The 5,017-nt window shown below is 35.6% G+C and overlaps 1 long non-coding RNA gene across 1 annotated transcript; it reads left to right on the forward strand.

The window, feature by feature from the left end:
- The first annotated feature begins 1,082 nt into the window (after positions 1-1,082).
- Positions 1,083-4,618, forward strand: LOC146661430 (uncharacterized). The gene is made up of 3 exons (XR_014913603.1): positions 1,083-1,235; positions 2,357-2,491; positions 3,776-4,618. It is a non-coding gene; the product is annotated as an uncharacterized LOC146661430 (long non-coding RNA).
- Positions 4,619-5,017: the final 399 nt, after the last annotated feature.

Consider the following 5,017-nt stretch of genomic DNA (forward strand, 5'->3'; position numbering starts at 1 on the left):
GTTTTAAATTTAATGATCCTTACTATTAACCTGTCAAAGCAATAACCCACAGCTAACTCTTATATGAATGATGTTGATAACTTGTATGGGTGAATGTCCCCGAATGTTTATTTGAATGTGTAACAGTATAATAGAATCATTACATTTATGTAAATCACACAAATGGACAAAACGTTGATGAAAGTAATTACAGTTTCCCTGCATTTCTTAAGTGATATTTCTCTTTGGTTGTATTGTGTACTGATCTTTGGGGAACATTTCTCTCACAGGAGGCATTGCATTTTGATTTGATCAGAGGATTTACTAGTCTATATAATTTTCCTGTATTCTGACCATGCTAGCATTAACATGAATAATTAGTATGAGAGTTCATGTATAGGTATGAATTCGATGTAGTCTTTAGTTTTGTTGCAACCATTATCTGGACATGCAAGATTGCATTACCTTCTCTGAACCTCTTTAAAAATAAATGCAAGTTTTGTCATTGCTTAGTGTTATTTGTGTGCATTAGAAACAGGAAGGCATTCACCGAAGACTACAAACTGCTTTTCCCCCCTACTTGATAGAAAAAAAGCTGAAAAAAAAGAAAAAGGTTGTTACTGTTAGCATGTAAGTTTCCAGGTTACAGACCCAGCAGACATAAACATTTCTTTTGAATCAGAATCAGAAACTTTATTGTCATTGTCACAGGTACAACGAAATTAAGAATGGTCCCCAAACATTGCATCATGATTAGTGTTTCTATCCTTGTGGTAAAATTGAGTATCGGCTCTCTTGTAAAGACTGTGATGGTCTCACCTGATGAACTCCAGTGAAAAATATCTAGCTCCTTAGATGCTTAACAGTTTACTGTGTTCACCATAGTCACTAATTGAATCTTGATCATAAGCTTCCAGCTGTGGCTGGTACAAATGTGACTCATTTGCTAATTTGACAACTGACATGGATCTGGTTCCAGCCAAGTGTAGGATCAAAGAGGTCGCTTCATCCTATATAGTACACTGTAAAAAAAATCCGTAAAAATACAGTACAATCTACTGTATAAACGTGAAGGAATTTTCCGTATTAGTCATTTACAGGTATTTTTCTGTATTTCTCAACTACTGCAATGCATTGTGGGAAAAAGAACCTGAAAAGGAGGGAAAAGTAAGCGCAAGAGCAGCCATTAGGCTTCTTTCAGGCTTCATCTGGATTTTGGATTCTGAAGTTGGAGAAACTGCCTTCAAATTTCTGTGGTAAGTATTAAAACTCATGTTTCGTTTTATTAAAATAATGTTTTTCAAAAGACTCCGTGTTTTTATTTAGAAAGAATTGTTAATTTATTTGTTAACTGGTTTCGGCTGTCTCCAGACAAGTCAGGAATATTTTGCTGACTCATTTTTTAAAATAATTGTTATTTAGGTTTAACATGACTTAAGCTTTATTTTAGTTAATGTTAAAATAATTTTTACTGTGATACCACCAGTTTTGCCCTTCAGTGGCTGAACCAGTTTTCATAAATATTATAGTTAGCTGTCTGTGTCTCTCTGGGTATTACACAGCTGTGACTGCTAACTAGCTAATTAGCGAAAGTCAGCGATGTGGATAACTGGGAAAGTGAGAACTTCATGGTTCTAGAAATTATTCTAGGACTCTAATAAGTACTGTATCAATACCTGTGTTTTACAGTTGGCTCTACTGTACACTTTAAAGGGTTTCAGGCAAAGTTACACTAACCCTAGTTTAAGCCTCAGACCTTCCTGGCTGACGCTAGCAAATGCTAATGTTAGCCTCTGATTTGGGCTGCTAAAGTAAAGACTTTTAGCTAGCTGACCAGCATAGATTATTTCGGTGGTTAACAGACTGTAGTGGTAAAATTATTGAAAGTATAGTTTCACCTCAGCACATTTACAATTACAGTATGTCTATTTTGTAGCACATAGAAATGTTTAGTTAATATTTACAGACAGACACATTTTCCCTGTAACTGTGTTTTTACTCCAACATTTGTTGAAAATGTAATTTATGAAATGCTGAGCAGTATTTCTTGTATGTGGAATATTTTTGTCACCCCACTGTGCTAATGTGATTAAATACTAAAAATTATTACTAAAAATATTCAATAATAAATCAATAATAACTATTTCTTGATTGAAATAGTAAGTGCAGTGCTGGTGTGCAGGGGCTCTATATGCCTTGTCTATATCAAGCTTTTAGCCAAATATAAGCAGAGATATTTGTATCTTTCTTAAAAATCCAGATCCTTACAGATTATTTGAGAAATGGATCAACAGCTATCACTACTTGAAGCACTTTAAGTCCTGCAGTGGAAAAATATCCCTTATTTCACCTTTGATCACACACTTTGGTTTTCCAGTGCAGAGCAATGGCCAAGAAAAGGAAAGACTTCCCCGAGTGAAAAAAAAGATGAAGATACAAGCTGGTGATGATCCAGAGCAGCTGGTCTCAGGAAATGAAGAAAAACCCTGATCACCTTCTCTACAAACACAAGGTGAGTTTAATGTTGTGGTTGATTTAGTTTTTCAAGGTATGTATGTTACTTTAATTATAAACTGCTTTTGTTGCAACAGAATGGTGTTATGTGTATGCAACTCTACGTGAATTATAATCCTTTGTAGGGCTGCGTGATATGACCAAAATCTCATATCCCAATATAAGACGTATCTCTCCTGATAACGATATATATCACAAAATAGTGCATTTTCTGTAAATTCTGTGATTCTCGGGCAACTCGACTTATGTGAAATGTTTTCAGTTGGGCGTCGTGTACCTGGAGTCGAGTGTTTTGACCGATGCATGAAACTATACATTTTTAGACATGAGTTTAAATGGCCGCCATTTTCTTTCTGAGTATTTATTACACGGCGTGCTGCAAGGAAAAGCCTGTTCTAACGTTTGAGTCTAAGGATTATTTTGAGCACCTGACGACTCTTTTTTGCTTTTCATTCGTAAACTCTCTCGAAACTCTTTCATGTGATTCTTGTGTAGGTGGTTAAAGAGGTTTGTCGTGTTCGAGTGGTGGTGGGGACCAGTTTGTGGCATAATTTGCATAGTACAGTTTTCTGGGGCGTGTCAGACTTTTCATAACCAAACCATGTCCATGCTACAGAGGTAGCCCCTCATTTAACAATAAGGTCCTCGATTTCTTTTGACTGGTCCTTCTGGTTCTGCCTCATCCTTGCTGGCCATGCTGGTATTCTCTGTGCCTTCGTCTGCGTGGTGACTGTAAGCGCCATTTATAGTTACTTGATGTTTTTATTTGAGGTCATTTGTTTGATGCATATTCTGAAATTTTATGTTTGAGAATAATGTATATCATTTCAGTTTAGTTTGAAAAGTCTCAACAGAAACTTGAGCTTTATTGTGAAAGGTTTATGTGGAAAATAAACAAGCGGACGGCGGAGCCACACGATGGTTTTATCCTCATTGTTGGTAACGAAAGTATGCGTAAAAACAGTCACTTGTCCGTCCATAGTGTGGTTATTTTAAGTATAAGAGAAGGAGAGAACTTTAAGAAATAATATAGCAACTACAGTGACCATCAAAACCATGAAAAAAATATTGCTGTAAACAGTTTATTTTGCAACACCACAAAACAAAGAATAGTGTATAATATGAAACGATAGACATTTTTATATCGTCATCTGATATATATCGTCATATCGCACAGCCCTAATCCTTTTTTTGTTTATGTTGTTTATGCTCTAGGTAAAAAAAAATTATAAAAATACAAACTTTTTAAAAATGACTTGTTGTTTCTCTTTTTTTTTCTCAGAATAAATTGCGACTAGTCTCAATGGCTGACACGGAGGAGCAACACAGCGACACGTTAACTCCGACTGCTGCAGTTCCTGTATGAACTGAGCAACTCTTAAAATCCAAGGAAAAGCTGAGTGTATTTTACTTAAAGCTCAGATGGACCTTGATGTACTAACATGCAGGCTGCATTCAGGACTTTGTCACACTGTTATATGAAGAGCGGTAACAAGACTTTGTAGTAATTTGTCTTACTATTGTCTTATTTGTTGTGATTTAGGGTCTGTGCGCACTAGCAGAGGTTTTTGTTTGTAACTGTAACCTCGTTTTCAGAGCCTTGTCTAACATTTAATGGTCATGAAATATGTCAGACTTTTTCCTCTACTTAACCAGCTTAGAGAATTTGAACACCGTGGAGAAAAAGGTGTGCATTAAGGATTTTGAACTATGATGTTTAAGTGTTGTCACTGCTGAGGATTCGTGGACACAGATCCTTATTCACTATGCTGCTGTTTACAGTTTAACTTTTCATCAGAACAAGCACTTCTAATTATACTTTGCTCCTCACTGACAAAACAAGTCCCGTAAATACACTTTTATCTTTAAGTTTGGGACAGTAATCTGTCTTAATTTATTATGTGTTGTAGTTATCATATGGGGAAAAGTCCTGTGGTTATCCATCAGTCCTGTTCGAATAAACCCAAAGTTCAGGAACATCTTCTTTAGATCTGTTCAGTTGTATTCATGTGGCACCACTTAAACAGTCAACAAATTTTGACTCAAGTATGTTATATTGTAAGGTAAAGAGCCCAAAGAGTTAATCTCAGACAAATGTTCACACAAATGTGAATTACATTCACTTCATTAATGAAGTGAATGTAATTCAGTAATCAAAGGTATTTGGCTATAACTGACTACATGTGTATACTGTATCATAAGTGGACAGAGATGGATGTAAACCACACCTTAACCATTTGGCTGAGGCAAAACTACCACAAGGCAGTGATTCTAACTAAAAGGTACTCTGGATATTATTAAATGTGAACATGTCGTTAAATATGACATTTTTTGTTTGTCAGGTGTCCTGTTTGAAGAAAACACTTGGTAGCCACTTGAATGAATGTAAATAAACACATTTACATGAGGGCAACCTGATTTCAAGGAAATAAAAATGCTCAAATTTGAAAGCTTGTGAGTTATTTTGTTCATGTATCAGCTGTTTAGTAGTTTTATGACAAGATGGATGCTGTCATTATATTTT

Source organism: Rhamphochromis longiceps, linkage group LG10 (genome assembly GCF_057381845.1).
Source record: "Rhamphochromis longiceps isolate RC_006_pf linkage group LG10, R_longiceps_female_GT1.1, whole genome shotgun sequence".
NCBI classification, from domain to species: domain Eukaryota; kingdom Metazoa; phylum Chordata; class Actinopteri; order Cichliformes; family Cichlidae; genus Rhamphochromis; species Rhamphochromis longiceps.